Genomic DNA, 20,479 nt, shown 5'->3' on the forward strand with positions numbered 1-20,479 from the left:
AGCACCTCGGGCGCACCGGGGTGCGCGCACAACGCCCGGGTTGCACCGTGGCCTGTGTGCTCGGGGCGCCTCGGGTGCGCGCTCGGTGTCGCCCCCGCGCGCGCGGTAGTGCGGGCAGCGCACCCCGGCCCGGCCCGGCCCCGACGAGAACGCAAACGGGCAAAAGGTTTATTCAAATAGCATTGCGACGCCCGGCGAAAAACTAAAAAAGGGTGCAACACCGGGACTTCCCGGGAGGTCACCCATCCCAGTACTACTCCGGCCCAAGCGCGCTTAACTGCGGAGTTCTGATGGGATCCGGTGCACTAACGCTGGTATGATCGCACCCGTTATGAGCTTGTCGCAGTGTGTACTTAGCAAACCGCGACCCACGTGCGAATCCACCCCGGCCACCCACCCCCGTCGAGGTGCACACCCTCCCTCGCGAAGTGCGCCCCGTTCGCCAAGTGTGAGCCCTGCCCGGGTGCGCGCACCTTGCTAGGGCGTCGGGTGTGCACCCGGCCCGGCCTACGTGCGTGCACCTGGAGGGGGCGTCGTGTGCGTGCAGTGTCCCGTCTGCAACGCGGTGCCCACACACCACCTCGGGCGCAACGACCTGCGCTCACATGTGGGCCGAGTGCACCTTGGTGCATGTTCGGGGCGCCTCGGGTGCACGCTCGATCTTGCCCCGGTGCACCAAGGCGCTCGGTTTGCCCCGGGTGCGCACTTGGTGCAAGGTGGGCACCCAAAATAGGGATCAAGCACCAAAACACAAGTTTCGGGATGCAAAATGGGACCCAAGGACCACAAATGCGTTCCAAGACCCATGATGGGTCCACGAGAACAAAAATGTGTTCCGAGACTTAATAAACAAATATTGGGTTTTAGGAGAAGAAACATGCTCTGATGCCCAAAACGAGAATCGACCCCGAAAAGGCCACAGGCCAAAAGTGGGATGCGAGACAAAAAAAAATGGGACCCGAGGACCAAAATTGGGTTCCCAGGTCGAAGACAGGGCAACCGGACAAGAAACGACCTCTAAGGCTCGAAATGAGTCCCGACGACTAAAACTTGACAAGAAGCACCCATCAGGCACCCAACTCGACACCCATGGGATGCCGACCCACCCGGGCTTCCACCTAGCACACCTTGGCACCCACCCACCCTCGCACCCAACCTCGCACCCAACTTAGCACCTTTGAACCCACATTGGCACTCACCCTGACCCTGGCACCTTGGAACCCACATTGGCACTCACCTTGACCCTGGCACCCACCTTTGCACTCACCTTGGGACCCACCCTGGCTCCCACCTCGGCACCCACCCAGACACCCACCTTGGTTCCTTGGCACCCACCTTGGATCCTTGGCACCCACCCCGACACCCACCTTGGCACGCAACTTGGCTACTTGCCACCCACCTTGGCTCCTTGACGCCCACCCCGACAACCACCCCGTGACCTACCCTGGCTAGGGTTGGTGCACACCCACCCTGGTGCCCACCTTGGCACCCACCCTATGACCCACCTTGGCACGCACCTTAGTACCCACCCCGTTACCCACCCTAGGACCCACCCCGTGACCCACCTTGGCCAGGGTGGGTGCCTTGGTGCGCACAACTTGCCTGGGCTGCACACCAGGGCGGGCTCAAGATGGCACCCGCGTTCCGTTTTTTTCACTATCTTTCAAAACGGAAATTTTAAAATCTCATTTTTTTCTTTTTTTTGCCTTTTCTGGAAATTAGTGAAGGCAGCGCATCAAAGGTGCGCAATGCTGGTGCGAACCCGGGAGCGCTCCGATGTGTGCTCCAAGGTGCGGCGTGCACGAAGTCCGAGCCCGGTTTGCCCCGGGTGCGCACCTCGCGTGCACCTTCGCCGGGGTGAGCACCTTGGCTGGGTTGCGCGCCCTGGTGCGTACCAAGGAGCGCTCTGAAGTGTGCTCCAAGGTGCGGCGTGCACGAAGTCGGAGCCCGGTTTGCCCCGGGTGTGCACCTCGGGTGCGCACCTCGCGTGCACCTTCGCTGCGGTGGGCACCTTGGCTGGGTTGCGCGCCTTGGTGGGCACCATGCAGTGCACGAAGTCGGAGCCCGGTTTGCCCCGGGCGCGCACCTCCGCCAGGGTGGGCACCTTGGTGCGCACAACTTGCCTGGGCTGCGCATCAGGAAGGGCTCAAGATGGCACCCGCGTTCCGTTTTTTTCACTATCTTTCAGAACGGAAATTTTAAAATATCGTTTTTTTTTGCCTTTTCTGGAAATTAGTGAAGGCAGCGCATCAAAGGTGCGCAACGCTGGTGCGAACCTGGGAGCGCTCCGATGTGTGCTCCAAGGTGCGGCGTGCACGAAGTCGGAGCCCGGTTTGCCTCGGGTGCGCCCTGGTGGGCACCATGGTGCGCACCAAGGAGCGCTCCGAAGTGTGCTCCAAGGTGCGGCCTGCACGAAGTCGGAGCCCGGTTTGCCCCGGGTGTGCACCTCGGGTGGGCACCTTGGTGCGCATGCCTTGCCTGGGCTGCGCACCAGGGCGGGCTCAAGATGGCACCCGCGTTCCTTTTTTTTCACTATCTTTCAAAACGGAAATTTTAAAATCTCATTTTTTTTTGCCTTTTTCTGGAAATTAGTGAAGGCAGCGCATCAAAGGTGCGCACCTCGCTGCCCACCACGGTGCGCAACGCCGGTGGGCACCCGGGAGTGCTTCGAAGTGTGCTCCAAGGTGCTGCGTGCACGTTGTCGGAGCCCGGTTTGCCCCGGGTGCGCACCTCGCGTGCACCTTCGTCGGGGTGGGCACCTTGGCTTGGTTTGCCCCGGCTGCGCTCCGAAGCGGGGTTATTGGAGCGCCGCCTCTTTTTTTGTCGGAGCGTTTGGTGGGGTTTCTCGCATTGGCTCTTCCGAGGCCCGGTTGCCACCCTGGCGCGCACGAAGTCGGAAGTAGGGTTAATTGCCCGGGTGCGCACCTTTGCCAGGGTGGCACCTTACCTGGGCTGCGCACCAGGGCGGGCTCAAGATGGCACGCGCGTTCCGTTTTTTTCACTATCTTTCAAAACGGAAATTTTAAAATCTCCTTTTTTTTTTGCCTTTTCTGGAAATTAGTGAAGGCAGCGCATCAAAGGTGCGCACCTCGCTGCCCACCTTGGTGTGCTCTGAGGTGCGCACCCGGGAGCGCTACGAAGTGTGCTCCAAGGTGCGGCGTGCACGTTGTCGGAGCCCGGTTTGCCCCGGGTGCGCACCTCGCCTGCACCTTGGCCGGGGTGGGCACCTTGGCTGGGTTTGCCCAGGGTGCGCTCCGAAGCGGGGTTACTGGAGCGCCCCCTCTTTTTTTGTCAGAGAGTTTGGTGGGGTTTCTCGCATTGGCTCTTCCCAGGCCCGGTTGTTGGGTGCGCTCCCACCCTGGCGCGCGCGAAGTTGGAAGTTGGGTTAATTGCCCGGGCGCGCACCTTCGCCAGGGTGGGCACCTTGGTGCGCAAACCTTGGCTGGGCTGCGCACCAGGGCGGGCTCAAGATGGCACCAGCATTCCCTTTTTCTCACTATCTTTCAAAACGGAAATTTTAAAATCTCGTTTTTTTTTTGCCTTTTATGGAAATTAGTGAAGGCATCGCATCAAAGGTGCGCACCTCGCTGCCCACCTTGGTGTGCTCCGAGGTGCCCACCACGGTGCGCAACGCCGGTGCGAACCCGGGAGCGCCCCGATGTGTGCTCCAAGGTGCGGCGTGCACGAAGTCGGACCCCGGTTTGCCCCGGGTGCGCACCTCGCGTGCACCTTGGTGCGCACACCTTGGCTGGGTTGCGCGGCCTGGTGGGCACCATGGTGCGCACCAAGGAGCGCTCCGAAGTGTGCTCCAAGGTGCGGCGTGCACGAAGTCGGAGCCCGGTTTGCCCCGGGTGCGCACCTTCGCCGCGGTGGGCACCATGGCGTGCACGAAGTCGGAGCCCGGTTTGCCCCGGGTGCGCACCTCGCGTGCACCTTCGCCGGGGTGGGCACCTCGGCTGGGTTGCGCGCCCTGGTGCGCACCAAGGAGCGCTCTGAAGTGTGCTCCAAGGTGCGGCGTGCACGAAGTCGGAGCCCGGTTTGCCCCGGGTGTGCACCTCGCGTGCGCACCTCGCGTGCACCTTCGCTGCGGTGGGCACCTTGGCTGGGTTGCGCGCCTTGGTGGGCACCATGCAGTGCACGAAGTCGGAGCCCGGATTGCCCCGGGCGCGCACCTCCGCCAGGGTGGGCACCTTGGTGCGCACAACTTGCCTGGGCTGCGCACCAGGAAGGGCTCAAGATGGCACCCGCGTTCCGTTTTTTTCACTATCTTTCAGAACGGAAATTTTAAAATCTCATTTTTTTTTGCCTTTTCTGGAAATTAGTGAAGGCAGCGCATCAAAGGTGCGCAACGCTGGTGCGAACCTGGGAGCGCTCCGATGTGTGCTCCAAGGTGCGGCGTGCACGAAGTCGGACCCCGGTTTGCCCCGGGTGCGCACCTCGCGTGCACCTTGGTGCGCACACCTTGGCTGGGTTGCGCGCCCTGGTGGGCACCATGGTGCGCACCAAGGAGCGCTCCGAAGTGTGCTCCAAGGTGCGGCGTGCACGAAGTCGGAGCCCGGTTTGCCCCGGGTGCGCACCTCGCGTGCACCTTCGCCGCGGTGGGCACCATGGCGTGCACGAAGTCGGAGCCCGGTTTGCCCCGGGTGCGCACCTCGCGTGCACCTTCGCCGGGGTGGGCACCTTGGTGTGCAGACCTTGGCTGGGTTGCGCGCCCTGGTGGGCACCATGGTGCGCACCAAGGAGCGCTCCGAAGTGTGCTCCAAGGTGCGGCCTGCACGAAGTCGGAGCCCGGTTTGCCCCGGGTGTGCACCTCGGGTGGGCACCTTGGTGCGCATGCCTTGCCTGGGCTGCGCACCAGGGCGGGCTCAAGATGGCACCCGCGTTCCTTTTTTTTCACTATCTTTCAAAACGGAAATTTTAAAATCTCATTTTTTTTTGCCTTTTTCTGGAAATTAGTGAAGGCAGCGCATCAAAGGTGCGCACCTCGCTGCCCACCACGGTGCGCAACGCCGGTGGGCACCCGGGAGTGCTTCGAAGTGTGCTCCAAGGTGCTGCGTGCACGTTGTCGGAGCCCGGTTTGCCCCGGGTGCGCACCTCGCGTGCACCTTCGTCGGGGTGGGCACCTTGGCTGGGTTTGCCCCGGCTGCGCTCCGAAGCGGGGTTATTGGAGCGCCGCCTCTTTTTTTGTCGGAGCGTTTGGTGGGGTTTCTCGCATTGGCTCTTCCGAGGCCCGGTTGCCACCCTGGCGCGCACGAAGTCGGAAGTAGGGTTAATTGCCCGGGTGCGCACCTTTGCCAGGGTGGGCACCTTACCTGGGCTGCGCACCAGGGCGGGCTCAAGATGGCACGCGCGTTCCGTTTTTTTCACTATCTTTCAAAACGGAAATTTTAAAATCTCCTTTTTTTTTTGCCTTTTCTGGAAATTAGTGAAGGCAGCGCATCAAAGGTGCGCACCTCGCTGCCCACCTTGGTGTGCTCTGAGGTGCGCACCCGGGAGCGCTACGAAGTGTGCTCCAAGGTGCGGCGTGCACGTTGTCGGAGCCCGGTTTGCCCCGGGTGCGCACCTCGCCTGCACCTTGGCCGGGGTGGGCACCTTGGCTGGGTTTGCCCAGGGTGCGCTCCGAAGCGGGGTTACTGGAGCGCCCCCTCTTTTTTTGTCAGAGCGTTTGGTGGGGTTTCTCGCATTGGCTCTTCCCAGGCCCGGTTGTTGGGTGCGCTCCCACCCTGGCGCGCGCGAAGTTGGAAGTTGGGTTAATTGCCCGGGCGCGCACCTTCGTCAGGGTGGGCACCTTGGTGCGCACACCTTGGCTGGGCTGCGCACCAGGGCGGGCTCAAGATGGCACCAGCATTCCCTTTTTCTCACTATCTTTCAAAACGGAAATTTTAAAATCTCGTTTTTTTTTTGCCTTTTATGGAAATTAGTGAAGGCATCGCATCAAAGGTGCGCACCTCGCTGCCCACCTTGGTGTGCTCCGAGGTGCCCACCACGGTGCGCAACGCCGGTGCGAACCCGGGAGCGCCCCGATGTGTGCTCCAAGGTGCGGCGTGCACGAAGTCGGACCCCGGTTTGCCCCGGGTGCGCACCTCGCGTGCACCTTGGTGCGCACACCTTGGCTGGGTTGCGCGGCCTGGTGGGCACCATGGTGCGCACCAAGGAGCGCTCCGAAGTGTGCTCCAAGGTGCGGCGTGCACGAAGTCGGAGCCCGGTTTGCCCCGGGTACGCACCTCGCGTGCACCTTCGCCGGGGTGGGCACCTCGGCTGGGTTGCGCGCCTTGGTGCGCACCAAGGAGCGCTCCGAAGTGTGCTCCAAGGTGCGGCGTGCACGAAGTCGGAGCCCGGTTTGCCCCGGGTGCGCACCTTCGCCGCGGTGCGCACCATGGCGTGCACGAAGTCGGAGCCCGGTTTGCCCCGGGTGCGCACCTCGCGTGCACCTTCGGCGGGGTTGCGCGCCCTGGTGGGCACCATGGTGCGCACCAAGGAGCGCTCCGAAGTGTGCTCCAAGGTGCGGCGTGCACGAAGTCGGAGCCCGGTTTGCCCCGGGTGCGCACCTCGCGTGCACCTTCGGCGGGGTTGCGCGCCCTGGTGGGCACCATGGTGCGCACCAAGGAGCGCTCCGAAGTGTGCTCCAAGGTGCGGCGTGCACGAAGTCGGAGCCCGGTTTGCCCCGGGTGCGCACCTCGCGTGCACCTTCGCCGCGGTGGGCACCATGGCGTGCACGAAGTCGGAGCCCGGTTTGCCCCGGGTGCGCACCTCGCGTGCACCTTCGCCGGGGTGGGCACCTCGGCTGGGTTGCGCGCCCTGGTGCGCACCAAGGAGCGCTCCGAAGTGTGCTCCAAGGTGCGGCGTGCACGAAGTCGGAGCCCGGTTTGCCCCGGGTGCGCACCTCGCGTGCACCTTCGCCAGGGTGGGCACCTCGGTGCGCACACCTTCTCAATGTTTTCTTGCCTTTTCTGGAAATTGGTGAAGGCAGCGCATCAAAGGTGCGCACCTCGGTGTGCTCCGAGGTGCGAACCCGAGAGCGCTCCGAGGTGCCCACGAAGTCGAAAGTCGGGTTAATTGCATTGTTTTCCCCGGGTGCGCTCCGAGGTGCGCAACATCGGCGCGCACCAAGGAGGGCTCCGAAGTGTGCTCCAAGGTGCGCACGATGGCGTGCACCTCTGGTGCGCACGATTCGGAGCTCGGTTTGACCGGGGTGCGCACACCTTGGCTGGGTTGCGCACCTTTTGTGCGCTCCAAGGTGCGCACGAAGTCGGAGCTCGGTTTGCCCCGGGTGCGCACCTTCGCCAGGGTGCGCACCTTGATGCGCACGCCTTGGCTGGGCTGCGCACCTTGGTGGGCGCCATGGTGCGCACCTTTCGTGCGCTCCAAGGTGCGCACGAAGTCGGAGCTCGGTTTGCCCCGGGTGCGCACCTTGGTGGGCGCCATGGTGCACTCCGAGGTGCCCAAGATTGGTGCGCACCAAGGAGCGCTCCGAAGTGCGCTCCAAGGTGCGCGCGAAGTCGAAAGTTGGGTTAATTGTCCGGTTTGCCTCGGGTGCGCACCTTGCGTGCACCTTCGCCAGGGTGGGCGCCTTGGTGCGCACACCTTGGCTGGGCTGCGCACACCTTGGCACCCGCGTTTCCTTCATTTTAAATTTTTTTTTTTTACAATCTCTCAAGTGGGAAATTCTATAATCTCAACTTTTTTTGCCTTTTCAGGAAACTTTTGAATGGAGCGCATCATTGGTGCGCTCCGAAGTGTGCTCCAAAGCTCTCTCCAGCTGCGTGCACCTGCCCCGGCCGCGCACCCGGCCCCGCCCAGCTTCGCTCACCTGTCCCGGGCGTCTGGTGCGGAACCTTAGAGTAAGAAACATCACCGTGCACCTTGGCCAACGTGCGCGACTCGACCGAGCGCGCACTGGCCGAGGTGCACACCGATTTCACCTGGGTGCGCGCGCAGCACCTCGGGCGCACCGGGGTGCGCGCACAACGCCCGGGTTGCACCGTGGCCTGTGTGCTCGGGGTGCCTCGGGTGCGCGCTCGGTGTCGCCCCCGCGCGCGCGGTAGTGCGGGCAGCGCACCCCGGCCCGGCCCGGCCCCGACGAGAACGCAAACGGGCAAAAGGTTTATTCAAATAGCATTGCGACGCCCGGCGAAAAACTAAAAAAGGGTGCAACACCGGGACTTCCCGGGAGGTCACCCATCCCAGTACTACTCCGGCCCAAGCGCGCTTAACTACGGAGTTCTGATGGGATCCGGTGCACTAATGCTGGTATGATCGCACCCGTTATGAGCTTGTCGCAGTGTGTACTTAGCAAACCGCGACCCACGTGCGAATCCACCCCGGCCACCCACCCCCGTCGAGGTGCACACCCTCCCTCGCGAAGTGCGCCCCGTTCGCCAAGTGTGAGCCCTGCCCGGGTGCGCGCACCTTGCTAGGGCGTCGGGTGTGCACCCGGCCCGGCCTACGTGCGTGCACCTGGAGGGGGCGTCGTGTGCGTGCAGTGTCCCGTCTGCAACGCGGTGCCCACACACCACCTCGGGCGCAACGACCTGCGCTCACATGTGGGCCGAGTGCACCTTGGTGCATGTTCGGGGCGCCTCGGGTGCACGCTCGATCTTGCCCCGGTGCACCAAGGCGCTCGGTTTGCCCCGGGTGCGCACTTGGTGCAAGGTGGGCACCCAAAATAGGGATCAAGCACCAAAACACAAGTTTCGGGATGCAAAATGGGACCCAAGGACCACAAATGCGTTCCAAGACCCATGATGGGTCCACGAGAACAAAAATGTGTTCCGAGACTTAATAAACAAATATTGGGTTTTAGGAGAAGAAACATGCTCTGATGCCCAAAACGAGAATCGACCCCGAAAAGGCCACAGGCCAAAAGTGGGATGCGAGACAAAAAAAAATGGGACCCGAGGACCAAAATTGGGTTCCCAGGTCGAAGACAGGGCAACCGGACAAGAAACGACCTCTAAGGCTCGAAATGAGTCCCGACGACTAAAACTTGACAAGAAGCACCCATCAGGCACCCAACTCGACACCCATGGGATGCCGACCCACCCGGGCTTCCACCTAGCACACCTTGGCACCCACCCACCCTCGCACCCAACCTCGCACCCAACTTAGCACCTTTGAACCCACATTGGCACTCACCCTGACCCTGGCACCTTGGAACCCACATTGGCACTCACCTTGACCCTGGCACCCACCTTTGCACTCACCTTGGGACCCACCCTGGCTCCCACCTCGGCACCCACCCAGACACCCACCTTGGTTCCTTGGCACCCACCTTGGATCCTTGGCACCCACCCCGACACCCACCTTGGCACGCAACTTGGCTACTTGCCACCCACCTTGGCTCCTTGACGCCCACCCCGACAACCACCCCGTGACCTACCCTGGCTAGGGTTGGTGCACACCCACCCTGGTGCCCACCTTGGCACCCACCCTATGACCCACCTTGGCACGCACCTTAGTACCCACCCCGTTACCCACCCTAGGACCCACCCCGTGACCCACCTTGGCCAGGGTGGGTGCACCCACCCTGGTGCCCACCTTGGCACCCACCCATCCTAGCACCCAGCCTGTGACCGGGCTTGGAACCCAACCTTGCACCCGCACCCGTCTTGGCCAGTGTGGGTGCGCACCCATCCTGGCACCCACGTTGTGACACACCCTTTAACCCACGCACCCTAGCACCCACGTTGGCACCCACCTTGGAACCCAACCTAGCAACTTGGCACCCACCCCGTGACCCACCTTGGCATCCACCATAGCAGTCGCCGACTTGGCACCCACCTCGGCACCCACCTTGACACTTGTGGACCCACCTTGCCACTCACCCTAGCATCGACCCATCCTAGCACCCACCCTGGCACCTTTGCACCCTAGCACTCACCCATCCTAGCACCTAACCTGTGACCCACCTTGACACTCACCCTCGCACCCACCTTGGAACCCAACCTAGCACCCACCCACCCTGACACCAACCCTAGCACCTACCCACCCTTGCACCCACCCTGTGACCCATCTTGGCACCCACCCATCCTACCACTCAACCTATCACCCACCTTCTCACCCACCTTGGCATCCACCTTAGCACCCACCCACACTGGCACCTTGGCACCCACCTCGGGCAAGGTGGGTGCACACCCACCCTGGCACCCAATTTAGAACCCACCGAGCATGTTACCCACCTTGGCACCCACATTGCAGCCCACCCTAGTACCCACCCTATGACCCACATTGGCATCCACACCCTAGCACCCAGGCACCTCGACACCCGCCTTGACACCCACCCTAGCACTGAACCTGTGACCCACCTTGGAACTCACCCTAGAACCCACCCACCCTGTGAACCACCTTGGCATCCACCTTAGCACCCACCCACCTTGGCACCCACTCTAGCACTCACCCATCCTAACACCCAACTTGTTACCCACCTTGGCACCCGCCCTCGCGTCCACCTTGAAACCCACCCTAGCACCCACCCACGCAGGAGCCCACCTTGGCACCCAACCTAACACCCACGCATCCTGGCACCCAACTTGTGACCCACCTTGGAACCCACCCTAGTACCCACCTTTGAACCCACTATATCACCAACCCACCTTGGCACCCACCCTATGACCCTCTTTGGAATCCACCCTAGCACGCACCCACCCTGGCACCCACCATGGAGCGCACCCTAGCACCCACCCACCTCGGCACGCACCTCAACACCCACCTTGGTGTGCGCACTGCGCCAACCTCTCAAAGACCCTATGTGGTGCGCTCCAAAGTGTACACCTTTGGTGCGCTCCAAGGTGCGCACCTTTGGTGCACACCGAGGTGCACACCAAAGTGTGCACCGAGGTGAGCACCAAAGTGCACTCCAGGGTGCACACCAAGGCGTGCACCTTTGGTGCGGTCAATGCAAACGAATTCGGAAGTTGGGGTCGATGTCCTAATCGCTGCTGCAGACTACACGTATGAGAATCGGACAAATAGCTTTATATAGGGGAGGTGTTGCGTTTGATGGGTCGACTCCCCTGGTTGTGTGCACTGCACCAACTTCAAAGACCCTGTCTTGTTTAAGAAGTCAAAAGTTGGGGTGGATGTCCTAATCATTGCTGCAGTCTACGCATGTATGAGAATCAGACAAATAGCTTATATAGGGGAGGTGTTGCATTCGGTGGGTTGACTCCCCTGGTTGTGCGCACTGCGCCAACCTCAAAGACCCCGCATAGCAGAAGAAGTCGGAAGTCGGATTTTGGTGAGCACCAAGGCGTGCACCTTTGGTGCGGTCAACGCAGACGAATTCAGAAGTTGGGGTGGATGTCCTAATCGTTGTTGCAGGCTACACATGTATGAGAATCAGACAAATAGCTTATATAGGGGAGGTGTTGGGTTTGATGGGTCAACTCCCTTGGTTGTGCGCATTACGCCAACCTCAAAGACCTTGTTTTCGTTAAGAAGTCAAAAGTTGGGGTCAATGTCCTAATGGCTCCTGCAGGCTACACATGTATGAGAATCGGACAAATAGCTTATATAGGGGAGGTGTTGGGTTTGATGGGTCGACTCCCCTGGTTGTGCGCATTACGTCAACCTCAAAGACCTTGTTTTCGTTAAGAAGTCAAAAGTTGGGGTCGATGTCCTAATTGCTCCTGTAGACTACACATGTATGAGAATCAGACAAATAGCTTATATAGGGGAGGTGTTGGGTTTGATGGGTTGACTCCCCTAGTTGTTCGCATTACACCAACCTCAAAGACCTTGTTTTCGTTTAGAAGCCGAAAGTTGGGGTCGATGTCCTAATTGCTCCTGCAGGCTACGCATGTATGAGAATCAGACAAATAGCTTATATAGGGGAGGTGTTGGGTTTGATGGGTCGACTCCCCTGGTTGTGCGCATTGCGCCAACCTCAAAGACCCTGCATTGCGGATGAAGTCGAAAGTCAGAGTTTGGTGTGCTACAAGGTGTGGTCGAAGGTGCTCACCTAGGTGTGCACCTTTGGAGCACAGGAAAAGTGCCCTCCAAAAGTGCGCACCTTTGGAGTGCACAAAAGTGCCCTCCAAAAGTGCGCACCTTTGGAGCGCAGAAAAGTGCCCTCCAAAAAGTGCCCTCCAAAAGTGCGCACCTTTGGAGCGCAGAAAAGTGCCCTCCAAAAAGTGCCCTCCAAAAGTGCGCACCTTTGGAGCGCAGAAAAGTGCCCTCCAAAAAGTGCCCTCCAAAAGTGCGCACCTTTGGAGCGCAGAAAAGTGCCCTCCAAAAAGTGCCCTCCAAAAGTGCGCACCTTTGGAGCGCAGAAAAGTGCCCTCCAAAAAGTGCCCTCCAAAAGTGCGCACCTTTGGAGCGCAGAAAAGTGCCCTCCAAAAAGTGCCCTCCAAAAGTGCGCACCTTTGGAGCGCAGAAAAGTGCCCTCCAAAAAGTGCCCTCCAAAAGTGCGCACCTTTGGAGCGCAGAAAAGTGCCCTCCAAAAAGTGCCCTCCAAAAGTGCGCACCTTTGGAGCGCAGAAAAGTGCCCTCCAAAAGTGCGCACCTTTGGAGCGCACAAAAGTGCCCTCCAAAAGTGCGCACTTTTGGTGCGCACCAAGGCGCTGGTTCGGTCGTTGCAGGCGAGTTCGGAAGTTGGGGTCGATGTCCTGAGCGGAGGTGCAAACTACACAGGTGTCGGAATCGGACAAATAGCTTATATAGGGGAGGTGTATGCTTCGATGGGTCGACTCCCCAGGTTGAGCGCACCGCGCCAACCTCAAAGACCCTACGGTATGGATGAAGTCGGAAGTTGGGTCCGATGACCGATTCGATTAGTAGGTATGCTCATGAGGTCGGAATTTGGGTCCGATGACCTGCCATGTGCAGGAAGGCGAATGTTGACACTGTGCGTTGCAAGGTGCACACCAAGGCGCTGGTGCGGTCTTTTTAGTCGAGTTCGGAAGTTGGGGTCGATGTCCTGATCGGAGGTGCAAGCTACACAGGTGTGGGAATCGGACAAATAGCTTATATAGGGGAGGTGTATGCTTCGTTGGGTCGACTCCCCGGGTTGAGCGCACCGCGCCAACCTCAAAGACCCTACGGTATGGATGAAGTCGGAAGTTGGGTCCGATGACCGATTCGATATGTAGGCATACTCGCGAGGTCGGAATTTGGGTCCGATGACCTGCCACGTGCAGGAAGGCGAATGTTGGCACTGTGCGTTGCAAGGTGCGCACCAAGGCGCTGGTTCGGTCGTTGGAGGCGAGTTCGGAAGTTGGGGTCGATGTCTTGATCGGAGGTGCAAACTACACAGGTGTGGGAATCGGACAAATAGCTTATATAGGGGAGGTGTATGCTTCGTTGGGTCGACTCCCCGGGTTGAGCGCACCGCGCCAACCTCAAAGACCCTACGGTATGGATGAAGTCGGAAGTTGGGTCCGATGACCGATTCGATATGTAGGCATACTCGCGAGGTCGGAATTTGGGTCCGATGACCTGCCATGTGCAGGAAGGCGAATGTTGGGACTGTGCGTCGCAAGGTGCGCACCAAGGCGCTGGTGCCGTCGTTGCAGTCGAGTTCGGAAGTTGGGGTCGATGTCCTGGTCAGAGGTGCAAACTACACAGGTGTGGGAATCGGACAAATAGCTTATATAGGGGAGGTGTATGCTTCGATGGGTCGACTCCCTGGGTTGAGCGCACCGCGCCAACCTCAAAGACCCTACAGTATGGATGAAGTCGGAAGTTGGGTCCGATGACCGATTCGATACGTAGGCATATTGGCGAGGTCTGAATTTGTGTCCGATGACCTGCCATGCGCAGGAAGGCGGAATTTGGGTCCGATGACCGAGTTGATGGCGTGCCATGCGCAGAAAGGCGGAATTTGGGTCCGATGACCGAGTTGATGTTGATGGCCCGCCATGCACAGGAAGGCGGAATTTGGGTCCGATGACCGATTTGAAGGCGTGCCATACGCAAAAAGGCGGAGTTTGGGTCCGATGACCGAGTTGATATTGATGGCCCGCCATGCGCAGGAAGGCGGAATTTGGGTCCGATGACCTGACATACGCATGGAGTCCGACTCGGGGGCCGATGTTCGATTCGATGACTTGCATTGTGGGTAAAGTCGGAAGTTGTGGTCTTTGACCCGATTCGATGACCAGACTTCGGCTGCTTGAGAATCGGACAAATAACTTATATAGGGGAGGTAGTGTTCTCGAGCATCCTCCCCCCGTGCCCGTTTATGTCGATTGATGCTGGTGCTCGACTGGTTGGAGCGCTCGGATGCAAAAATCTTGCACCAGGATTTATCGATTGTGATGGACACGGCAAGTCTCCTGATTGCTATGCAGGAGCTCATCGTGAATCTCTATGCGGCCTTGGTATGGACTCGACCTGCGGAATGGTTCGGCAATGGTAGTCGCTCCAACACGTCCTTGCAATGGCCACAGAGGTGATTCGACTAGAGCTCCAGTCTAGCTTTTGGGTTGCTTGGCGGACTGGTATAGCCGCGATCGAGTTCCGGCCATGAACGTTTTAGATAGCTCTTGGGCTTTCTGGGACGGAAGTCGGAAGTTTGGGCTGTTGTCCGATTTGATGACCATTCTTCGGATGTGTGAGAATCGGACAAATAACTTATATAGGGGACTGTGTTGTCTCACGCAGCCCCCTCCGTGCCCCTCTATCTCGACCGATGTTGGTGCTTGAAAGGGTTGGGATCGCTCGGATTTATAAACGTGCACCACCATTTGTCGAGTGTGAGGGACGCGGCAGGTCTCCTAAATGCTATGCGGGCGCTCTCTGAGAATCTCTATCCGGCCTCGACACAGACTAGTCTTGCTGAATGGTTTGGCACTGGTAGTCGATCCAACACGTCGTTGTTGTGGCCGCCTAGGCGATTCGATTCGAGCCCCCGTCTAGCTTTTGGGTTGCTTGGCGGATTTTGCCCTATCCGCAAGTGAGCTCGGTCCCTAAACGTTCGAGAAACCCGATTGCTATGCGCCGACTCTCTTTCTTGCGAGCCTCCATCTAGCTTTTGGGTCTCTACGGAACGGAAGTCGGAATCTGGGACCGTTGTTTGATTCGACGAGGCAGACTACGGTTGTGCGAGAATCGGACAAATAACTTATATAGGGGAGGTGTTGACTGGAGCATTCTCCCCCGTGCCCCTCTAACTCGACCAATGCTGGCGCTCGAACGGTGGTAGCGCTCGGATTTTCATTGAGCGCCAGCATTGGTCGATTTAGAGGGGCATGCGAGATTCCCGAATGCTATGCGAGGGCTCTAACGGAAATGTCTATTGGTTTCGGTATGGATGCAATTGCGAGTGGTTCGGCAAAGGTAGTCGTTCCGATGCGTCCATGTCGTGGCCAAATCGATAATTCGATTTGAGCCCTCGTATAGCATTTGGGTCTCTCGATGTGATTCCGCATTCCAGTCCCTTTGGGCACTGCTTGAGCCGCATCCCAGGGGGTTCCCTTCCCAATAATCTGCCTCGCAACCCGATTGCTATGCGGTGAGGCTCCTCGGCCGCCTCGGAACTATCTGTGTATCAGACGCATCGCGGGATAAGGGGTTGGCAACGGTAGTCGCCCCAAGCGCGTCCGATGCTTGGACCATTCCGAGGCGGCCCTGAAGCCTCTTCCGTCTAGCCGTTGGGTCCTTCTCGCCGCATCCCTCGCCTCGCACCCCGATTGCTATGCGGTGAGGCTCCTCGGCCGCCTCGGAACTATCTGTGTATCGGACGCGTCGCGGGATAAGGGGTTGTCACTGGTAGTCGCCCCAAGCGCGTCCGATGCTTGGACCATTCCGAGGCGGCCCTGAAGCCTCTTCCGTCTAGCCGTTGGGTCCTTCTCGCCGCATCCCTCGCCTCGCACCCCGATTGCTATGCGGTGAGGCTCCTCGGCCGCCTCGGAACTATCTGTGTATCGGACGCGTCGCGGGATAAGGGGTTGTCATTGGTAGTCGCCCCAAGCGCGTCCGATGCTTGGACCATTCCGAGGCGGCCCTGAAGCCTCTTCCGTCTAGCCGTTGGGTCCTTCTCGCCGCATCCCTCGCCTCGCACCCCGATTGCTATGCGGTGAGGCTCCTCGGCCGCCTCGGAACTATCTGTGTATCGGACGCGTCGCGGGATAAGGGGTTGTCACTGGTAGTCGCCCCAAGCGCGTCCGATGCTTGGACCATTCCGAGGCGGCCCTGAAGCCTCTTCCGTCTAGCCGTTGGGTCCTTCTCGCCGCATCCCTCGCCTCGCACCCCGATTGCTATGCGGTGAGGCTCCTCGGCCGCCTCGGAACTATCTGTGTATCGGACGCGTCGCGGGATAAGGGGTTGTCACTGGTAGTCGCCCCAAGCGCGTTCGATGCTTGGACCATTCCGAGGCGGCCCTGAAGCCTCTTCCGTCTAGCCGTTGGGTCCTTCTCGCCGCATCCCTCGCCTCGCACCCCGATTGCTATGCGGTGAGGCTCCTCGGCCGCCTTGGAACTATCTGTGTATCGGACGCGTCGCGGGATAAGGGGTTGTCACTGGTAGTCGCCCCAAGCGCGTCCGATGCTTGGACCATTCCGAGGCGGACCCGAAGCCTCTTCCGTCTAGCCGTTGGGTCCTTCTCGCCGCATCCTTCGCCTCGCACCCCGATTGCTATGCGGTGAGGCTCCTCGGCCGCCTCGGAACTATCTGTGTATCGGACGCGTCGCGGGATAAGGGGTTGTCACTGGTAGTCGCCCCAAGCGCGTCCGATGCTTGGACCATTCCGAGGCGGACCCGAAGCCTCTTCCGTCTAGCCGTTGGGTCCTTCTCGCCGCATCCCTCGCCTCGCACCCCGATTGCTATGCGGTGAGGCTCCTCGGCCGCCTTGGAACTATCTGTGTATCGGACGCGTCGCGGGATAAGGGGTTGTCACTGGTAGTCGCCCCAAGCGCGTCCGATGCTTGGACCATTCCGAGGCGGACCCGAAGCCTCTTCCGTCTAGCCGTTGGGTCCTTCTCGCCGCATCCCTCGCCTCGCACCCCGATTGCTATGCGGTGAGGCTCCTCGGCCGCCTTGGAACTATCTGTGTATCGGACGCGTCGCGGGATAAGGGGTTGTCACTGGTAGTCGCCCCAAGCGCGTCCGATGCTTGGACCATTCCGAGGCGGACCCGAAGCCTCTTCCGTCTAGCCGTTGGGTCCTTCTCGCCGCATCCCTCGCCTCGCACCCCGATTGCTATGCGGTGAGGCTCCTCGGCCGCCTTGGAACTATCTGTGTATCGGACGCGTCGCGGGATAAGGGGTTGTCACTGGTAGTCGCCCCAAGCGCGTCCGATGCTTGGACCATTCCGAGGCGGCCCCGAAGCCTCTTCCGTGTAGCCGTTGGGTCCTTCTCGCCGCATCCCTCGCCTCGCACCCCGATTGCTATGCGGTGAGGCTCCTCGGCCGCCTTGGAACTATCTGTGTATCGGACGCGTCGCGGGATAAGGGGTTGTCACTGGTAGTCGCCCCAAGCGCGTCCGATGCTTGGACCATTCCGAGGCGGCCCCGAAGCCTCTTCCGTGTAGCCGTTGGGTCCTTCTCGCCGCATCCCTCGCCTCGCACCCCGATTGCTATGCGGTGAGGCTCCTCGGCCGCCTTGGAACTATCTGTGTATCGGACGCGTCGCGGGATAAGGGGTTGTCACTGGTAGTCGCCCCAAGCGCGTCCGATGCTTGGACCATTCCGAGGCGGACCTGAAGCCTCTTCCCTCTAGCCGTTGGGGCTTTCTCGCCGCATCCCTCGCCTCGCACCCCGATTGCTATGCTGTGAGGCTCCTCGGCCGCCTTGGAACTATCTGTGTATCGGACGCATCGCGGGATAAGGGGTTGGCAGTGGTAGTCGCCCCAAGCGCATCCGATGCTTGGACCATTCCGAGGCGGCCCTGCAGCCTCTTCCGTCTAGCCGTTGGGGCCATCTCGCCGCATCCCCCACCTCGCACCACGATTGCTATGCGGTGAGGCTCCTTGGCCGCCTCGGAACTATCTGTGTATCGGACGCATCGCGGGATAAGGGGTTGTCACTGGTAGTCGCCCCAAGCGCGTCCGATGCTTGGACTATTCCGAGGCGGCCCTGCAGCCTCTTCCGTCTAGCCGTTGGGGCCATCTCGCTGCATCCCCCACCTCCTCGGCCGCCTCGGAACTATCTGTGTATCGGACGCATCGCGGGATAAGGGGTTGGCAGTGGTAGTCGCCCCAAGCGCGTCCGATGCTTGGACTATTCCGAGGCAGCCCTGCAGCCTCTTCCGTCTAGCCTTTGGGGCCATCTCGCCGCATCCCTCGCCTCGCACCCCGATTGCTATGCGGTGAGGCTCCTCGGCCGCCTGGGAACTATCTTCGTATCGGACGCATCGCGGGATAAGGGGTTGTCACTGGTAGTCGCCCCAAGCGCGTCCGATGCTTGGACTATTCCGAGGCGGCCCTGTGGCCTCTTCCGTCTAGCCGTTGGGGCCATCTCGCCGCATCCCCCACCTCGCACCCCGATTGCTATGCGGTGAGGCTCTTCGGCCGCCTTGGAACTATCTTCGTATCGGACGCATCGCGGGATAAGGGGTTGTCACTGGTAGTGGCCCCAAGCGCGTCCGATGCTTGGACTATTCCGAGGCGGCCCTGCAGCCTCTTCCGTCTAGCCGTTGGGGCCATCTCGCCGCATCCCCCACCTCGCACCCCGATTGCTATGCGGTGAGGCTCCTCGGCCGCCTTGGAACTATCTTCGTATCGGACGCATCGCGGGATAAGGGGTTGTCACTGGTAGTCGCCCCAAGCGCGTCCGATGCTTGGACTATTCCGACGCGGCCCTGTGGCCTCTTCCGTCTAGCCGTTGGGGCCATCTCGCCGCATCCCCCACCTCGCACCCCGATTGCTATGCGGTGAGGCTCCTCGGCCGCCTTGGAACCATCTTCGTATCGGACGCATCGCGGGATAGGGGGCTGTCACTGGTAGTCGCCCCAAGCGTGTCCGATGCTTGGACCATTCCTAGGCGGCCCTGAAGCCTCTTCCGTCTAGCCGTTGGGGCCTTCCCGCCCCATCCCTCGCCTCGCACCCCCGATTGCTATGCGGTGAGGCTCCTCGGCCGCCTTGGAACCATCTGTGTATCGGACGCATCGCGGGATAAGGGGTTGGCACTGGCAGTCGCCCCAAGCGCGTCCGATGCTTGGACCATTCCGAGGTGGCCCTGAAGCCTCTTCCGTCTAGCCGTTGGGGCCTTCCCGCCCCATCCCTCGCCTCGCACCCCGATTGATATGCGGTGAGGCTCCTCGGCCGCCTTGGAACTATCTGTGTATCGGACGCATCGCGGGATAAGGGGTTGGCACTGGTAGTCGTCCCAATCGCATCCGATGCTTGGACCATTCCGAGGCGGCCCTGCAGCCTCTTCCGTTTAGCCGTCGGGGCCTTCCCGCCGCATCCGTCGCCTCGCATCCCGATTCCTATGCGGTGAGTCTTCTCGGCCGCCGCGGAACTATACCTGTTATTGCTACTGCATCCTTCGGCTGGTAACCTCCTCTGCCGCCTTGGAACGTTCTCTTTGTCGGACGCGTCGCGGGATAAGGGGTTGGCACTGGTAGTCGCCCCAAGCGCGCCCGATGCATAGACCGCTCCGAGTCGACCTTGCTTTCAGCCTCTCACATGCATAGACCTCTCTGAGTCGACCCTGCAGCCTCTCACGTTTAGCCTTTGGAATCTCGCCTCACAACATGATTGCTATCCTTGATGCATCCCTTGCCTCGAGCCCTGATTGCTTTCTTGGCTGCATCCCTCCTCTCCTCACAGCCCGGTTGTCATCACTGCTTCATCCGTCGCTTCATGCATTCTGGCTGCTGGGCCCTTCCCACCGCACACCTCGATTGCTATCTCTTCTGCATCACACACCCCGATTGCTATCTCTGCTACATCCCTCGGCTCTCACTTCTGCATCCTTCGCCTCACACCTCGATTGCTATCAATGCTGCATCCGTAACCTCACACCCCGATTGCTATGCGGGGAGGCTCCTTGGCCGCCTTGGAAATTTCTGTGTGTCGGACGCACCGCGGGATAAGGGGTTGGCACTGGTAGTCGCCCCAAGTGCGCCCGATTCTTAGACCGCTTCGAGGTGACCTCGTAGCCTCTTTCGTCCAGGCTTCCTGCCTTCAACGCCCTTTTTACACCTCGATTGCTATGCGCGGGCTCGTTGGCGTCTATCACCTCTCTGCGAAGAGTGGCACGATGATTGTTGGGGTAAATCGTAGCAGTCCGATCTCTGGCCTTGGGCCATTGTGAGGGCTGATCGATTTCCTGTGCGCATCTCGTGTTCGCCCAGTAACAGACTCGACGACTTGTAATCGGTCTTGTTCCCGATTGTTCCTGGAGGTAGTCTTCGGAACTCTTGGATTTGACCTGTCACTCGAACTGTCCTCTTCCGAGGATGCTTGTGTGTGTGTGCTTGTGCCATTTCCTTGGCGGTATTAACGAGATATTAAAGAGCGGAGTGAGCGCCTCGCCCAGCTATGTTTGGGGCTCTCACTCCCTTACCCGGTGTGCGACCGCTTTGCACGTAGGTTGCG

At 60.2% G+C, this 20,479-nt stretch overlaps 2 non-coding genes across 2 annotated transcripts; both read right to left on the bottom strand.

Annotated features, from left to right (window-relative positions):
- Nucleotides 1-209: 209 nt before the first annotated feature.
- LOC131865177 (5S ribosomal RNA) lies at nt 210-328 on the bottom strand. The gene has a single exon (XR_009363906.1). It is a non-coding gene; the product is annotated as a 5S ribosomal RNA (ribosomal RNA).
- A 7,817-nt stretch (nt 329-8,145) lies between these two features.
- LOC131865183 (5S ribosomal RNA) lies at nt 8,146-8,264 on the bottom strand. The gene has a single exon (XR_009363912.1). It is a non-coding gene; the product is annotated as a 5S ribosomal RNA (ribosomal RNA).
- Nucleotides 8,265-20,479: the final 12,215 nt, after the last annotated feature.

The sequence above is a fragment of the Cryptomeria japonica genome, unplaced genomic scaffold (assembly GCF_030272615.1).
Source record: "Cryptomeria japonica unplaced genomic scaffold, Sugi_1.0 HiC_scaffold_104, whole genome shotgun sequence".
NCBI lineage: Eukaryota > Viridiplantae > Streptophyta > Pinopsida > Cupressales > Cupressaceae > Cryptomeria > Cryptomeria japonica.